Consider the following 19,248-nt stretch of genomic DNA (forward strand, 5'->3'; position numbering starts at 1 on the left):
AGCTGTCGTGGCTCTTGAGTCTTGGGGTTTTTTGACACAAGGCTGTTCCCCTACTGGTAATCTGGTTTACCTAAAGTCTGCGATTCACATCTTATAGCTGTCTTCTTCAACCTGAAAAAGGCATCTGACATCATGTGGTGACGCACATCCTCACTACATTACACAAGTGGGGTCTCCGAGGTCTGCTCCCGATTTTTATCAAGAACTTCTTGTGTCATCATATTTTCTGAGTTCAACTTGGTGCCTCCCACAGTTCTCTTCATATCCAAGAGAATGGTATCCCACAGGGCTCTGTAGTGAGTGCCCTCTTTTTCTGGTAGCCACCAATGATATAGCAGCAGTTGTGGAGTCCTCGGTATCACTCTCTTTGTATGCTGTTGACTTGCCTCTACAATTGTTCCTTTAGTGTGGGTGTTGCTGAATGTCTACTGCAAGGTGCCATACAAAAGACACAGGCATGGCTTTCAGTTTTCAGCCACCAAGACTTGCATCATGCACTTCTGTCAATGTCATTCTGTTCACCTGCAACCAGAAAATCACCTCGACGACCAATTACTCAGTGTGGTCAAGACTTATTGCTTTTTATGACTGGTCTTCAGTGCTCATTTGACGTGGATGCCCCATCTTCGTCAGCTTAAGCAAAAGTGTTGGCTGCACGATAGTACGCTTTGCTGTTCGAGTAACACCAACTGGGGTGCAGATTGCACTACTGTACTGCTGCTTTACAAAGCCTTGATAGAATCCTGCCTTGATATGGGGGTGTGGCATACGGTTCGGCATAGCGCCCAGAAGGATCCAGTACACCTCTGGGGGGGGGGGGGGGGGTGTTTCCACCTTATGAAGAGAGCCTTTCAAATTGGCCCTGTGAACAGCTTATTCGTGGAGGCTGGGGTCCCTCCATTACAGGTCAGGCGCCAACAATAGCTTTTCAGTTATGCTACACATGTTGGCAGCTCCCCTAAGAATCTGAACCACCATATCCTGTTTCTAAACATGGAAATCCATCGTCCACAATGGCAACACAGATCAGGGATTAAGATTGTAATCTTTGTCCATTCCCTCCTCTCTTGGAACTCCAGTTTTTGCTTCTACCACCTCTCCTGGCCCACTCGCATACACACATCCATGGTGCATCTGTTGGCCTCTATTTTGTCTTAACCCATCACAACATCCAAAAGACTCGGTTCACCAATTTTTCTCCATCCTTGGCACATCTTGGAGTTCAGAAGTAGATTAGATTAGTTTAGATTAGATTAATACTTGTTCCATAGATCATGAATACGACACTTCGTAATGATGTGGAACGTGTCAGGTTAATAAAAGATGTCTGTACAAGAAATTACATTACACAAAATATTGCATGACACTAATGATTAAGTTTTTTTTAACTTAGTTTATATCTAAAAATTCAGCCAATGAGTAGAAGGAGTTGTCATCTAGAAATTCTTTTAATTTATTTTTAAATGTTAGTTGGCTATCTGTCAGGCTTTTGATGCTGTTTGGTAGGTGCCCAAAGACTTTTGTGGCAGCATAATTTACCCCTTTCTGTGCCAAAGTCAGATTTAACCCTGCATAGTGAAGATCATCCTTTCTCCTGGTGTTATAGGTATGCACACTGCTATTACTTTTGAATTGGGTTGGATTATTATCAACAAATTTCATAAGGGAATATATATACTGTGAGGTTACTGTGAGGATCCCTAGATCCTTAAATAGGTGTCTGCAGGATGACCGTGGGTGGGCTCCAGCAATTATTCTGATTACACGTTTTGTGCAATGAATACTTTTCTACTCAACGATGAATTACCCCAGAATATGATGCCATACGAAAGCAGTGAATGAAAGTAGGCATAGTAAGCTAATTTACTGAGATTCTTATCACCAAAATTTGCAATAACCCTAATAGCATACGTAGCTGAACTCTGACGTTTCAGCAGGCCATCAATGTGTTGCTTCCAGTTTAACCTCTCATCAATGGACACACCTAAAAATTTTGAAAATTCTACCTTAGCTACAGAGTTCTGTTCAAAGTCTATATTTATTACTGGAGTTGTGCCATTTCCTGTACGGAACTGTATATACTGTGTTTTATCAAAATTTAAAGAGAGTCCGTTTGCTGAGAACCACTTAATAATTTTGTGAAAAACATCATTTACAATTACATCACTTAGTTCTTGGTTTTTGGATGTTATTACTATACTTGTATCATCAGCAAAAAGAACTAACTTTGCATCTTCATCAATGTGGAATGGTAAGTCATTAATGTATATCAAGAACAGTAAAGGACCTAAGACCGAACCCTGTGGGACCCCGTGCTTGATAGCACCCCAGTTTGAGGAATCAGCTGTTGTTTTAACATTACACGAACCATTTATTTCAACTTTCTGCATTCTTCCAGTTAAGTATGAATTAAACCATTTGTGCACTGCCCCACTCAAACCATAATGATTTAGCTTATCTAAAAGAATTCCATGATTTACACAATCAAAGGCCTTTGAGAGATCACAAAAAATACCAATGAGTGATGTCCGGTTATTCAGAGCATTTAATATTTGATCAGTGAAAGCATATATAGCATTTTCTGTTGAAAAGCCTTTCTGAAAACCAAACTGACATTTTGTTAGTACTTTATTTTTACAAATATGGGAGGCTACTCTTGAATACATTACTTTCTCAAAATTTTTTGATAGAGCTGTCAGAAGAGAGATTGGGCGGTAGTTGTTGACATCCGACGTATCCCCCTTTTTATGCAATGGTTTTACAATGGCATATTTCAGTCTATCAGGGAAAACACCCTGCTCCAAAGAGCTATTACATACATGGCTGAGAATCCTACTTATCTGTGGGGAACAAGCTTTAAGTACTTTGCTGGAAATGCCATCAATTCCGTAAGAGCTTTTACTTTTCAGTGAGTTTATTATTTTACTAATTTCAGAGGGAGAGGTTGGTGGAATTACAGTTGTTTCAAACTGCGCAGGTATGGCCTCTTCTATTAATAGCCTTGCCTCTTCTAGTGAAGATCTAGATCCTATTTTCTCCACAACATTTAAAAAATGATTATTCAAAATATTTTCAATTTCTGATTGTTTGTTAGTGCACTTGTCATTCAGTTTTATTGCACTAAAGTCTTCATGTGCTCTTGGTTGCCCTGTTTCCCTTTCAATAATATTCCAAATTGCTTTAATTTTATTATCAGAGTTACTGATCTCAGACATGATACACATGCTTCTGGACTTTTTAATAACTTTTCTTAGTACCGCACAATAGTTTTTATAATATTGAACAATTTCGGGGTCATTACTCCCTCTTGCTGTTAGATACAGTTCTCTTTTACGGTTGCAAGATATTCTTATTCCTTTAGTTAGCCAAGGTTTTTTATATGTTTTCTTGGAATTATGTTTAACTATTTTCTTGGGAAAACAATTTTCAAATACCCTTAAAAATGTATTGTGAAATAAGTTATATTTCAAGTTTGCATCGGGTTCCTTATACACTTCATCCCAGTCTAGCTGCTGTAGGCTTTCCCTAAAGTTTGCAATATTTATATTGTTAATTGAACGCACTGCTTTGAAAGTCTGATTTATTATACTGCATGGAGCTATGTCATGTACTGTAACAAGCTGTGCACTATGATCTGAAAGACCATTCTCAACAGGATAAGCATTTATGTCCTTAAACTTATCTTGGTCTATAAAAAAGTTATCTATCAATGTACTGCTGTTCTTTGTTATCCGAGTAGGAAAATCAATGACGGAGCTCAAATTGAAAGAACTGAGTAATACTAAAAGGTCATTCTTCCTATTACACTCTTTCAGGGAATCAACATTGAAATCCCCACAAATGATAATTTGCTTCCCCCTGTCTGACAGATAGCACAACAAAGCATCCAAGTTTTCTAGAAATAGCTGGAAACTCCCTGAGGGGGACCTATACACTGTTACAATTATGAAAGTGCCATCATTTAGTTTAAGTTCAGTGGCACATGCTTCCATATGTTGCTCTACACAAAATTTTTTAGTTTCTAAATTTTTTGCACTGTGGAAGCTTTTGACATATATGGCAACTCCTCCTCTCATCATATTATCTCTACTTACATGTGCAGCTAATTTGTACCCATTGATGCTAACCTTTTGCATATCAGTGACAATGTGATGCTCAGACAGGCATAGTATATCTATTACATTCTTGGTTTCTATATCTTCTAAACAAAGCAGAAGCTCATCAGTTTTATTCTTCAATCCCCCAATATTTTGATGAAATATACTAACAATATTTTTCACTTTACTTTTGTGAGTATCTTGAACTTTTTTAACATCTTTAGTACTTTTATTCTTCAATCCCCCAATATTTTGATGAAATATACTAACATTATTTTTCACTTTACTTTTGTGAGTGTCTTGAACTTTTTTAACATCTTTAGTACTTGCCTGGCTGAGTTTCCCACTGGACACTGATCTTACACTAAAAAAGAGTTTCCACCATGAGATGTAGTTCCTCCCCCCTTTAAATTTCCTGCTATCAGCCCAGCCAGTTTACCCTTCCCTTTCCTGTTGAGGTGTAGGCCATGTCTAGTATAGTCCCACCTACAGAGTGAATCAACAGGAACCACACCAATGTGTGACCCTGCACCAGATCCAAGTAGCCGTTCCAACTCCAAATTAACTCGCCTGACAGAAGAGGTCAAATGAGGTCGGTCGTGGCGCTCCAGAACCGACACAAACCCAACACTGGTATGATTCGATGCCGATGCAATCTTTGCCAGGTCACACTTTATGCTGTACCCCGGATCTCTGTCAATACTGTTGCCCGGCCCACCCACAATAACCACGGTGTCTTCCTTAGTAAAACCTTTACATAGTGAACCTAAATCCTCTGTAACCTGCCCAAGTTCAGCACTAGGTTTGAAAAAACTTGTGACCTGGTAATCCAACCCTAATTCATCCTGCAGAAGTTGGCCCACACCCCTAGCATGCGAACTACCTAGCAACAAGACTTTCTTTCTCTTTGCAGACTTCCCTACATTCTTAATCAATTCGCTGCTGAAAGCTTGTTGAGCCCTGTCTACATCTACTTCTGTGAGAGGCTCATCAGTTTCTGACTGAGGCAACAGGTCAAACCTATTTTGTACATTAATAACAAAGCTGTCAGAAGAATTTCTTGGCCTGTTCCTCATGCCTGTTGCCACTTCCCACCCCTGTTTACCCTTCTCCCACCTTAACCTGCCCAGTTCTCGCCTAGCCTCATCTAACTCAGCCTGAAGGGCAGCAATTTTCCCCTCCTGTTCCATAATCTTCCTATCTCTACTGCATAGCCTACAGAACCACTGATGAGTCTCGCTCATTTTCCCAATTCCCACGCCACTACAGTCGCCTCAATGAAAAAAGTTACTACATCCATCACACCAGACCCCGGAGCTAACGATCCTACCAGGCACTTTACACTCATGGTACAAATCGATTTTAGTGACAGAAAGACAATTAAGTTACCGGAAAACAATGAAAATACGTGTACGAAAAATTAGGCCTACTCGCGACTATGTAAACAGTGGTTCAGAAGTTTTTTACTGGAAATTACTTAAAAGATGACGATACTCTACAGTTATAAAGGGGCAGCAAACGTATTTAGCACACTAAACTATCAGTAAATGCACTTAAGATTGCGGTATGAAGTTTAATCTGAAAACTCAAAAGTTCGGCCTGGCCGCGATATGTAAACAAAACGAACTTTACGTGATTACTGTGAAAATACGCGAGTAAGACAAAAACCTTTAATGGTACGCTTGCAGAGCACTATAATTAACGTAATAAATTAGTTTAAAGTGTTAAAAAACAGTTTATTACTACTTAAATTACTTATCTTGTACAAGAGCTGTGACTCAGACGTCCGTGTAGCAGGCGCAGGGCTACCAACCTGTATATACTGATGGCTCAGTGGTTGCTGGTCATGTAGGCTTTGCTTATACTGCTGTGGGACATACCGAACTGTGCTTCTTGCCAAATGGCTGTAGTGTTATCTTTGTTGAGTTCATGGATTTCTCGTGCTCTTGAGCATATAAATTTCTCCGTGGGTGAGCCCTTTCTCATCTTCAGTGACTCCTTAAGCAGTTTGCAAGCTCTCGCCCAGATTTACCCTTGCCATCCTTTGATCATAGTTTTCCCGGATTCCTTGTATGCCCTTGAACAAAGTGGACACTCAGTGACCTTCATCTGGACCCAGGGCCATGTTGGGATCCCAGGGAATGAACTCGCTGATATCCTGGCCAAACTGGTTACCAATAAGCCGTCTCTTGAGATTGGTATTGAGGAAAGAGACCTCCAATAAGTATTACATCATCAAGTTTTAGCTATCTGGAATATGGAGTGGCTCACCCTGACTTCACCAAACTAACTACAGGTGATAAAGAAGACTAGAAATTTGTGGATGTCTTCCATGCAGGCCTCTTATAGGGACTCTACCGTACTTTGCCATTTCCTCATGGGCCTTACCTGGCTGACTCATGGTCATCTCCTCCATTGTGAGGACCCACCCAACTATCATGTGGTTCCACATTTTGGTGAACTGTCACAATCTAGCCACCATGCGGTGGACTGTTAATATCCCTGACTTGCTACCCCTGGTGTTAGGAGATGATGCCTCAGTCACTGACTTAGTTTTACATTTTATTTGTAAAGTGAGCTTTTACCACTTTACTTAACGGAGGGCCACTTAACCTTATTGGCCCATTGAGGGATTGGCGGAACACTTTGTTGCCTCCTCTGCTCAGACCTGGCTGTGGCTGTCTGGGCGTTGTGGTCCACCCCGGCCATCACTCTACCTCCTCTTTTACTCCTCTTCCTCCCTTTCGCGTGGTCTGTTACACTTGTTCATCTTTTGCCTCTCTGTGAAACACTTGACAGGCAGTTTCTGAGTGGGGTACCTCTGGTAAGTGGCAGGTGCTGGGGTGGGGGGTGGAGGGGGGCCGTATGTCCTGTCATAGCACTCTGCTTTCAGGGGGCTTTCGGTTGTTCCCCAAATGGGGAGCCCGTGTTGACCTTTTGATCGCAGGGTTTTCTTATCCTAGGTTTTTCATGGTAGGCCACCTCTGATGTACGGTAATGTAGACTACTGTTGGACGAAAGAGTGTCTGAGAAGGTAGTAGTTTGGTCCCTTTAAGCTTCCAACCAACCAACCAAGACATTTATTTGTGATTGGCCGGAGAATGTTGATATGCACAATAATGTAATACAGTGTTTTCTTGATGATCATTAAAATAACTATTTCTGCCTTTAAAATAATACCAAATTTGTGACATTCTCTTAAACAATGAGGACAGATATGTAAACAATGTATAGTTCATTGGCTTAGTGGTCAGACTACAAATCTGAAGGCTAGGGTTTCAATGTCTAGTCAGTTCAGATACTCTTTCTGTCATTTAGAGCCTCTTTTACCTCTAGCAATGATTTGTAAATGCAAAAATTCCATGTCACGTTATGGTTTTAGTTTACATTAAACTGTAGGCTGCTCTATAATTTGGGGTTTGTTAGCCGATTGGTCAGAGGATAATGTCTGGTGAACCAGCACTGTTGTGGTAAAGCCAAGCTAGGCATTGAGGACAACTTTACATACTTATCTTAACAACCAAACTAAATGTGTCCATGCAATGTAATTTGACCGTTTCTTTTCTAAAGCTTTGAAGTAAAAGATACGAGCACACGATTTCCTATAGCTATGGTATGACTGTTGCATTGTGAAACAGGAGCATTCACAGGAAGCAGAAGTAATGTGTAGTGAGCAAAAGTAGGAAAAATATGCAGAAGAATAGAACTATGTTTCTTGACCTAGCCAAACTTAGAATTTCTCCCTAAGTCTTCTGCACCCAAAATGCTATCAATGCTTTTACAAGAAACCTCCAAATTGTGAGTAGTAAGGCCTGAGCTGAAAGCTGTGAAGCCACAATAAGACTGATATTTAAATCTTGCTTTGGATGTTTGCTTACTGTATTTATGGGTCTTAGTGTTGAACTATCACCATCCTGCACAACATAATGTTTTCTTATGCGTGAATGGTAAGGGTATGTCACCCAACAGTGCCACCTGAAGGTTATTTTTTCTTTATAATGACAGAAACACCAAATTATATTAAAATGATAAACAAATTTTCACTTAAGGACAGTTACGACCACCTTCATTACAGTAAATAGCAGAATATTACTGTACTCTTGCAATTACGTCAGTATTGCCTGAGATCTTTTACAAAACTGTGTGTGTAATACTTGAAACAACATTAGGAATCCAATATCCTTGTTTATAAAACTAAATTTCCTATAATTTACTATTATTTGAATTCTTGGTTCTTCAGAAGTGTTAGTATCAGAGGTGTGTGGTCACTTAAACAGCCAGTACATCCATTCACAGTGAATGAATTTAATTTTTAAAGTGTTACTTCATCAACACTCAACTTACCTATAAATGGGTATATTGTCTGTGACTGATAATGGTTATAAAACAGTTTCAGATTTGTTGCAATTTCAGCCTGTTAAACTATTGCAAGCCTTATGGCACTGTGATTTTCTGCCATTGTAAAGTTTACAGTTACATTGTAAAGAATACGGTTCCCTGTCATATGTAGCTGTTGTGAACATGTCTCTAATCTATCTCTCACATTACATTAAACAACAATTATTTATGTAAAGCCTTTGTAAAATATTGGGTGTTAGTACATTAGTCGAAACAAACAATTAGGAAATGGAATGTTGAAAAAATTAGCTCATGAATTCACTTTGATGCCATATATGTGAATGTGTTAAAAGTACACTGCATTCTTTGTGTAATGGCAACAAAATAGGAAAGGGCAATTTTTTTACCAATTGAAAAGCTCAGTAGTAGTCCAAACAAGTATAATTACAAGCCATAAGTAGGTTAATACTGACTTTTGTGACTTAGCAAAAGCCTTATTAAGACTAAATGCATTTAGATTTGTTTTAAAGCATCTCCAGTGGTCAAATGTTTTTGTTACTTACATCATTCTTCATAGTCTTCTACATATATGTGGTAGATTTTAGGACACAGCACCATAAGTAATGCTAAATGTATTCGTGTTGTTATGTTGTGAAGGTCCACTGCCACCTTGCCATTTCATGTACTTAAATAAGGCATTTAGAAGTTGTAGAAGAGGGTATTAAAGTATGTAACTCATACAACTACAGCTGGGAAAAATAGGGCCATAAAATAAAGAAGACAACGTCTATAATTACTGTTTTCCCACTGTGAATGGGGTAGGCTTCATACGGCTGATAATTAGTACCTGAGCGAATTTTTGGCACGTTATAAAAACAATCATTTTTTATGCAAATACAAGAGATATTCAGGAGGATTCAAGTGTGGTAAGTTTAGTCTTTATATTTGTTAGTGGTTTATTTCATAAAATCAGGTACATATTTTGGGAATGAAGCCACTGCATTTCCTGGCCTTATGAGGTGTGTGTGTGTGCATGTGTGTGTGCGTGTGTGTGTGCGGTTTTTTTTTTTTTAAAAAAAAGGACAACACGGAGGAGAGAGGTTGAAACCCATTACGAGCACATAGCTTAGTCTTATCAAAGAGTATTTAGGTGGACTGAACTTCATATCTCAGTCCCATGGTCAGATCACCATCAAGAGTATTACATGGTCTCATTTATTTCATGACGTGTCAGTGGTGCATTAATCCTAATATTCCTACTTTCTTTCACTCGATGAGACACCATGTGGATGTTCAAAATTTTCCTGTTGTTGTGGTCTTCAGTCCTGAGACTGGTTTGATGTAGATCTCCATGCTACTCTATCCTGTGCAAGTTTCTTCATCTCCCAGTACCTTCTGCAACCTACATCCTTCTGAACCTGTTTAGTGTATTCATCTCTTGATCTCCCTCTACGATATTTACCCTCCACACTGCCCTCCAATACTAAATTGGTGATCCCTTGATGCCTCAGAACATGTCCTACCAACCGATCCCTTCTTCTGGTCAAGTTGTGCCACAAACTCCTCTTCTCCCCAATTCTGTTCAATACCTCCACATTAGTTATGCGATCTACCCATCTAATCTTCAGCATTCTTCTGTAGCACCACATTTTGAAAGCTTCTATTCTCTTCTTCTGCAAACTATTTAGCGTCCATGTTTCGCTTCCATACATGGCTCCTCTCCATACAAATACATTCAGAAGTGACTTCCTGAAACTTAAATCTATACTCTACGTTAACAAATTTCTCTCTTTCAGAAACATTTTCCTTGCCATTGCAAGTCTACATTTTATATCCCCCCTACTTCGACCATCATCAGTTATTTTGCTCCCCAAATAGCAAAACTCCACTACTACTTTCAGTGTCTCATTTCCTAATCTAATTCGCTCAGCATCATCCGACTTAATTCGACTACATTCCATTGTCCTCGTTTTGCTTTTGTTGTTGATCATTTTATATTCTCCTTTGGAGACACCATCCATTCCATTCAACTGCTCTTCCAAGTCCTTTGCTGTCTCTGACAGAATTACAATGTCATCGGGTGAATGTCAAAGTTTTTATTTCTTCTCGATGGATTTTAATACCTACTCTGAACTTTTCTTTTGTTTCCTTTACTGCTTGCTCAATATTCAGATTGAATAACACCGGGGAGAGGATACAACCCTGTCTCACTCCTTTCCCACCCACTGCTTCCCTTTCATGTCCCTTGACTCTTATAATTGCCATCTGCTTTCTGTACAAATTGTAAATAGCCTTTCGCTCCCTGTATTTTACCCCTGCCACCTTCAGAATTTGAAAGAGAGTATTCCAGTCACCATTGTCAAAAGCTTTCTCTAAGTCTACAAATGCTAGAAACGTAGGTTTGCCTTTCCTTAATTTATTTTCTATGATAAGTCGTATGGTAAGTATTGCCTCATGTGTTCCAATATTTCTACGGAATCCAAACTGATCTTCCCTGAGGTCAGCTTCTACCCATTTTTCCATTTGTCTGTAAAGAATTCGTGTTAGTGTTTTGCAGCTGTGACTTATTAAACTGATAGTTTGGTAATTTTCACATTTGTCAACCAGTCACAGAACATCCATACAGTTAATATTTAGTTAATTGTTGTTGTTCTTGTTGTGGTCTTCAGTCCTGAGACTGGTTTGATGCAGCTCTCCATGCTGCTCTATCCTGTGCAAGCTGCTTCATCTCCCAGTACCTACCGCAACCTACATCTTTCTGAATCTGCTTCATGTATTCATCTCTTGATCTACCTCTATAATTTTTACCCTCCACACTGCCCTCAAATACTAAATTGGTGATCCCTTGATGCCTCAGAACATGTCCTACCAACCGATCCCATTTTCTAGTCAAGTTGTGCCACAAACCCTTCTTCTCCCCAACCTATTCAATACCTCCTCATTAGTTATTGATGTACCCATCTAATCTTCAGCGTTCTTCTGTAGCACCACATTTCAAAAGTTTCTATTCTCTTCTTGCCCAAACTATATATCGTCCATGTTTCACTCCCATACATGGCTACACTCCATACAAATACTTTTAGAAATGACTTCCTGACACTTAAATCTAGACTCAATGTTAACAAATTTTGCTTCTTCAGAAACGGTTTCATTGCCATTGCCAGTCTACATTTTACATCTTCTCTACTTCAACCATCATCAGTTATTTTACTCCCCAAATATCAAAACTCCTTAACTACTTTCAGTGTCTCATTTCCTAATCTAATTCTCTCAGCATCATCCGACTTAATTCGACTACATTCCATTATCCTCGTTTTGCTTTTGTTGTTGATCATTTTATATCCTCCTTTGAAGACACCGTCCATTCCGTTCAACTGCTCTTCGAAGTCCTTTGCTGTCTCTGACAGAATTACAATGTCATCGGCAAACCTTAAAGCTTTTATTTCTTCTCCATGGATTTTAATACTTACTCCGAACTTTTCTTTTGTTTCCTTTACTGCATGCTCAATATACAGATTGAATAACATCGGGGAGAGACTGCAACCCTGCCTCACTCCCTTCCCAACCACTGCTTCCCTTTCATGTCCCTCGACTCTTATAACTGCCATCTGGTTTCCGTACAAATTGTAAATAGCCTTTCGCTCCCTGTATTTTACCCATGCCACCTTCAGAATTCGAAAGAGAGTATTCCAGTCACCATTGTCAAAAGCTTTCTCTAAGTCTACAAATGCTAGAAATGTGGGTTTGCCTTTTCTTAATCTAGCTTCTAAGATAAGTCATAGGGTCAGTATTGCCTCACGTGTTCACATATTTCTACGGAATCCAAACTGATCTTCCCCGAGGTTGGCTTCTACCAGTTTTTCCATTCGTCTGTAAAGAATTTGCATTCGTATTTTGCATCCGTAACTTATTAAACTGATAGTTCGGTAATTTTCACATCTGCCAATGCCTGCTTTCTTTAGGATTGGAGTTGTTATATTCTTCTTGAAGTTGGAGGGTATTTCCCCTGTCTCATACATCTTGCTCACCATATGGTAGTGTCAGGACTGGCTCTCCCAAGGCTGTCAGTAGTTCTAATGGAATGTTGTCTACTCCTGGGGCCTTGTTTCGACTCTGCTCTTTCAGAGCTGAGTCAAACTCTTCACGCAGTATCATATCTCCCATTTCATCTTCATCTACATCCTCTTCTATTTCCATAATATTGTTCTCAAGTACATTGCCCTTGTATAGACCATCTATATACACCTTCCACGTTTCTGCTTTCCCTTCTTTGCTTAGAACTGGGTTTCCATCTGAGCTCTTGATATTCATACAAGTGGTTCTCTTTTCTTCAAAGGCCTCTTTAATTTTCCTGTAGACTGTATCTATCTTACCCATAGTGAGATAAGTCTCTCTACATCCTTATATTTGTCCTCTAGCCATCCCTGCTTAGCCAATTTGCACTTCTTGTTGATCTCATTTTTGAGACGTTTGTATTCTGTTTTGCCTGCTTCATTTACTGCATTTTGTGTCATAGTGTGCAGCCATCATCTCTTCACAGACCTGGTGTAGCACCTGGAAGGTGCTGGAACGTAGGGCGTGGGGAATGACAACCTGGTGTCTGTCTCATTCTGTGCTCAGTAATATTATCCTTTTCCCAAGGGGGTTAATGAAGAGTTTTGTGATTTGGCAATTTTGCTGCCACTTCTCCCTTGTTGACCAGATACTAGTAATGACAATTTCTTTAACAACCTGCTGTTTCAGAGTGGAAGCCACTACATAAATGTTCTAGAAACTTCAGCTACAAAAATGGGTATTCTATAGACAACTGGTACAAATACAACACGTCAAATAGTGTGAGCACATGGTCTTAACAGAACAGTTATCTGCTAGTTTAACAGTGGTGCACACAAGAATCTGTATAATGAAGCTTACCCAAATAGAGAATTGGTTGAACACTTACAAACAATATTGTTCACTAATAGGGTCTTTTGAAGTCAATGTAGTTGGGGTCCCAAGGCTATGTTGTAATGGGCCTTGGGTAAAGAACTATTGAGGTGTGCTCTGATGTACCTCAACTGTTTGCATTCCTGTACTATGTACTCTGTGTCATAGTTAGTGTGCAGCCATCATCCCTTCACAGACTTGGTGTAGCAACTGGAAGGTGCTGGAATGTAGGGCATGGGGAATGACAACCTGGCATCTTACTCGTTCTGTACTCAGTGATATTATGCCTTTATTTAAGAAGATGCAGTGACATAAAAAGCTCTGTTATTGACTAGCAGTTTAATGTTAGTAGGCCAACAATTTAGTAGGTATAGTAGCATTGCCCATAGTGCAGCATCCTGCCTCGTGTCTTGTGCCTCTTTGGAATGCATTCATTGCAAAATTTTCCATCTAATTTAAGATTGCTGCATTGATTTGGAAGCAAAGCTCATTTGCTTGACCAAATTTGGTGCTTAAACTTAGTGGTGTTAGAGACAGGGCATCTGAATTGGCGTGCTATCTAGCAGTATGAAAATGAAGTATTGTAATTTTGAAATCAAGAGCTGTCAATCGCTGTACTGGTGTGCTATTTTGTGCAGCTTATTGAAGATCAGTATCAGGTCTTTATATATCTCCATGCAGAATGACTTTCTTAGAAATAGGTGTAGAAATTTGAATAGGATATAAAATAGCCATGTCTGTTTTCCAATTTAGCATTAGTTTCTTTGACCTATGGAATGAATATTTTATGTGAAAGTTAAAGAGTCTTCATTGTTATAGGAGTTTGTGTTCTAAAGTGCCAAAGATGTCATACTGTGAAGTGTTGGCTTTTAGGACCAATGGTTTCCCAGTCAGAGTTTAGCTCAGAAGTGGACCCAACATTGCTGTTCTTTAGTGCAGCATAATTTTGTTTGTAGGCAGGCAACTATTTAAAAGGAACTCCTTTTATGCTAAACTGCAAAAGTTGGTTGCACGATCGTGGCTGACCTTGGAATGAACTTTCCATAATAGTTTAGCATTCACTGAAATTGTTAATTATGTAAGTGTTTAATAGAACAGGAAAAAGGAACGAACATTACGATTTAGTGTTCTATTTACTTAGATGTGGAAAGTGTGATAAATATAGAAGATTGTACAATTACCGATTACTGTGATGCTGTGTTTATATTGCTGCTGAGAATATAGCCCAAGTTTTTGATTCCTTCTCTGAATGATTTACATTTGTGCAAATTGGAGTGCAAGCCACAGTATTGTAAAATCTGGCAGAAAAGAGACATTATTTAAGTGGTGACATTTTGTATACGAGTTTGTTATCTAAAAACTTGGCACGTGCCAGAATACCTTTATAGTTGCTCAAGGTAGTGCTTAAACAGGCATGATTGTAACTTAGATAAAAAAATTTCCTCCGTAATGGCTGAATGGACTGAATTTGTTAGTTTGCTGGTTGAGTATTTTCAAATTAGTGGACTGTAGCTAACCATTAAAGCCCCACCTCCAAGTGTTTAAGAAATCTAACTCACGTCTGTAAGATGCCGCATCGCCTGAATTGTGTGTCATACAATGATATGCCCCTGTGGGTACATTCAATGGTATCTGTGGATATTGTCTGAAAAATATTGTGAATAGGGTTAGTTGTAAAGAAGTAATAAATTAAAGCGTCTTGCATGGTGCTGCAGTTGTATTGCATAAACAGTTAAAATATAATAATCATTTTGTGAAAGGTGCCAGTGATAAAAATTTTGCTAATTGTAATACTTTCAACTTATTGAGTTAACGGCGGTCAATAACTATATAAAATATTGAAAATCAAATTGTTCTTGCCCCTGGAAGCCATTAGATAGGCAACCAAAAACTGGGACTTTGCCCTTGATTAGCCATTTAGTAATACAGATAAGTCTTCCGAACTGGGTCTGCAAGATTTAAAGTTCCCATACAGACTTGATCATCTGTGGCAAATGTAACCACAAAGGCATGAATGAGAGAAATGTTTACACATGAGACTTGGGAGAAGTCACACTTGACACAAAGCCGACGTATTGGTGTATCACAGAAAATATGATTGTCCTTGCTTTTTTGCAGTGGTGACTTGTAGCGTTTTTCTCGTAAGTGACCAAATTTACAGAGTTGATAAGCGGAGTTAGGGGTCTGTTATTTTACTAGCTGTGCAGCAAATAAAAATCCAGTGTCTTACCACTGTTCTACTTCACATGAGGAAGAGGCACTGGCATGGAAAACTTTCTTCAAATCGTAACGGAAAGGGATAGATGGTGAATTAGTAAAACTGGCTTCATTTATTTTGAGATTTAATGGAAAAGGAATCCTAGGGAACACATGGCTTATGTTTTGACTGCACCACTTTGGCTTGTAAAGGAGAAGCAACGTGGAGCATATGTGGTTAGGCTGCACAGTATGGAATCATTTGTTCTCTTCTCTAGTGTGTGATAATTGCTCTCACCCGATGTAGAGATTACACTGGGTACCCTGAAGAAAGAAAAAATACAGGAGCTGAGATAGTGAAGCTGATTGCTACTATTTTTCTTTTGGTCATCAGTCTGCTGGCTGGTTTGATGAGGCCCACCAAAGCTTCCTCTCTTTGGCATCGTCTTCATCTCAGAGTAGAATTTGCATCCTATGTTGGGGATGTATTCCAGTCTGTCTTCCCCTGCAAGTTTTACCTTCGACAGCTCCCTGTAGTACCATGCTGTTATTACCCAATATCTCAAGATATGTGCTATTATCCTGATCCGTTTTTTTGTCATTGTTTTCTATATGTTTCTTTGTTCACCGATACTGCAGAGAACCACCTCATTTCTTACCTTATCAGCCCATCTGATTTTCAACGTCCTTCTGTAGCACCACATCACAAATGCTTTCTCTTCTTTTCCAGTGTTTCCACAGTATATGATTCTCTATCCTACAGTGCTGTGCTCCAGTGTATGTCCTCAGAAATTTGTTCCTCAGATTACTTCCTAAAATTACTTTAGATGAAAGAAAAAGTCTACAGAGCTATGTAAGCCTATATTCATTACCACATTGACCTCAGCTCTTTAAATGCCAATCTGAAAGTCAACACTTTAACATAAGTGCCATCTCAAACATCTGCCTTTGTAAATAGAAACACAAGAGTGTGTTAGCTCAAAACCTGCTGCTCCTTCCACGCAGGAAGAAAAGTATGTATATAGCAGCACAGTAAAGCTTCTAGTGCCCAAGAGAAACTCAAGAAAAAAGACAAGCAGTGCCACTTTCAGGAAAGTACCACAGTCTCTGCTGAAAAAAAAGCATGAAGGGAATATTCATGTGCAGAGAAATACAGTTTGCAAACTGTTGGGCCATGCGAATCTCTTTGTGTCTGATGGAGCTATTAATTTCAGTACAGAGACGTGATAAAGTGGCATCCATACACTAGCGGAACATTGGTGGGTACAGAATGCATGTGGAGGGACTAAAACTTGCAGCACAGCAAAGGCAATTGTGCTAATTTTTACAGCACAATTTTTTTATGGATTTTGACTTTTCTATGCAAAGTGGATATAGCATCCACAGTAAGGGTGACCTCAGTGTAGAGAGAACTAATAGTGAGTCGATGCATATCACATCTTGTCTTTCCACCTACTTACAAACAAGAAACCAACTTAACAAATCATTTAAATGAACAGCATGTTGCCATATTTTCCAATGAGGTGATGTACCATAGTTTTAAATCTGAATCATTCTGTATCATAGCAAGAGGTTGCAATTGTGATACACAGAGCATGCAAATAACTAACTGTAAATGGGCATCATAATGTCACTAGAATTTACTCTATCTACCCCCTCAGAAACCATTATATCAGAAGATACTCAATAACCACGTGACACAGTTACCTTCCTCGTTCCTCTTTTTCTGCAGATAATATGGGACATAGAGTGCGGGACATCACCACCATCTGGCCCTGTGGTAGAGCTGGTGAGACCCCTTTGTTGACAGGACATGAGGCAAAACACCATTTCAGCACTCCTGTGGGATCATTCTCCTCAGTCAATTTATTTTTCAATAATACTTACTATCCTCTTACATGTTGCCCAGTGGGAGATTGCAGTCAGTCTACGCTCTAGTGACCACGTGATCATCTGGAAACTCCTGTCATGGAGAGCAGCAAATGGGCGCTAAACAGGGTGAAGTGGATACTTAACAGCCACTCTGTTGTGCTTGAATGTTGAGTGGGTCTAGAAACAGTGTCAGCTGCACCACTGAAGCATCCATCGTACAGTCTTCCGGTTAATTGTGTGTGTTGGTACATATGATTAGCTACTGAGGATTTATCAAAGTGGCTGTGGCTTCATTGCATGATGGGAACTTCTTCCTGTTTTACCTATGAAGAAGGCAGGACAACTGTTAAACTCTAATTTATATATTCCACTGTGAGGTTTTTATGTTTACTACGTGAGGCAAGTGGCATCATAAGTTTTCTGTTTGTGAAAAAAGATATTTTATCTCAGTATTTGTAAATAACTAGCAATTTTTTGTGATGTGCCTCAGTAGGAAATGCTTGTGTAGATTTGTTATCAGTCTTTTTTTTCCTGCAGTGCTTCTGTTACTAACATTTGCCTTTATTTTATTGTATAGTTTGCCAACTGATTTTACTGAGTGCCTGTTATTCAGTGAAAGCTACCAATCTCTTGAAAACTGGACTCGTTTCATATGATAACAATGATAAGATGTCTTCGGACTTGCCTCATGACTGCTGCTGCATTCTGTTGTCAATTTCTAGAATTATTTTGAAAGAAACATTAGCAAACGTAACAGCTACTACTGTCATTAATGACTGAGCTTGTATGATCACATTGATGTCATTTCATGCATGTACTTGATGTGTTTCACAGTTTGCTGGAACTCTGCTACAAATTTGTCACATTTGTTGAGTGAACAAGAAATTTTGGAAGCTTAGGAGGAAAAAATTCCTTAATAATTCACCTTACACCTTTTCCTTGGGCGAATAGTTACACTTTCTGTCAACATGATTTTAAAATTTGTAATCTGTCAAAGAACTAAATTAAACATAATTATAAATATTTTGAAGCTTGGTCCTTTTTTGATATGTATTGCTGTAGAAGGTTCATCCATTACTTATGTGCTAGTAACACTTTAAATAACAGCACATATGGCCTGTTTCAGAGGCCCAGTAGTCTCCTAAGTGTTCAGTTTCCATAGTGTCAACAGTTGTATGTGCACATTACAATTTTTGCAGAAAGTATTTCATTTTTTGGAATAAGGTTTTTAAATGTCTGTGATATTTTTGTTTTACGTGCTCATCATAATTTGGTAGTGGCTGTAAAGACCTCTGTGTCCTGTACGTCACAGTCCAATCACTGCTGAATTCAGATGAAGCCATCACAAACTGGGATTCCCAAGGCCTAAGCAGTGCTAGATGACAGTCTTTCATATACAGTTGACTATATCATGATTGAATTAATAAGAGAGTGGTTTAATATTATCTCAAGATAATTGCAGGGACTTGAGCTGTAATCTTTGTTCATGAGTATTTCTGTGGGCCATGCCATGTCATTGGATTTTTCTGATCACTGAGTTATTTTGTTCATCTTTATGCAGTTGCTTATGTTAAATTGGAACAATGTCTCTATCTACTCAAAGACAAGCAGGTATTTTTTGAAAATTTTGGCTTTACAAAAGCACAAAAAGTTTTTGTTCTGCTTAATTTATACCATGGCTGTGGCAAATGGTTGCACATTCTGTGCAAAATATTTTTAGTATGAGACAAGTACCATATTTCCTGTCCTTTGGCTACATCACATTGTTCACTGATGCTGTCTACAAATTTGTTCATGTGACTAGAAAAACCACATCTAA

The 19,248-nt window shown here is 39.0% G+C and overlaps 1 protein-coding gene across 1 annotated transcript in view; it reads left to right on the forward strand.

Annotated features, from left to right (window-relative positions):
* The window catches only part of LOC126298077 (8-oxo-dGDP phosphatase NUDT18), a 142,074-nt gene that overhangs the window by 10,102 nt on the left and 112,724 nt on the right, over positions 1 to 19,248 (forward strand). The gene's annotated exons all lie outside the window — the stretch shown is intronic.

Source organism: Schistocerca gregaria, chromosome X, assembly GCF_023897955.1.
Source record: "Schistocerca gregaria isolate iqSchGreg1 chromosome X, iqSchGreg1.2, whole genome shotgun sequence".
NCBI lineage: Eukaryota > Metazoa > Arthropoda > Insecta > Orthoptera > Acrididae > Schistocerca > Schistocerca gregaria.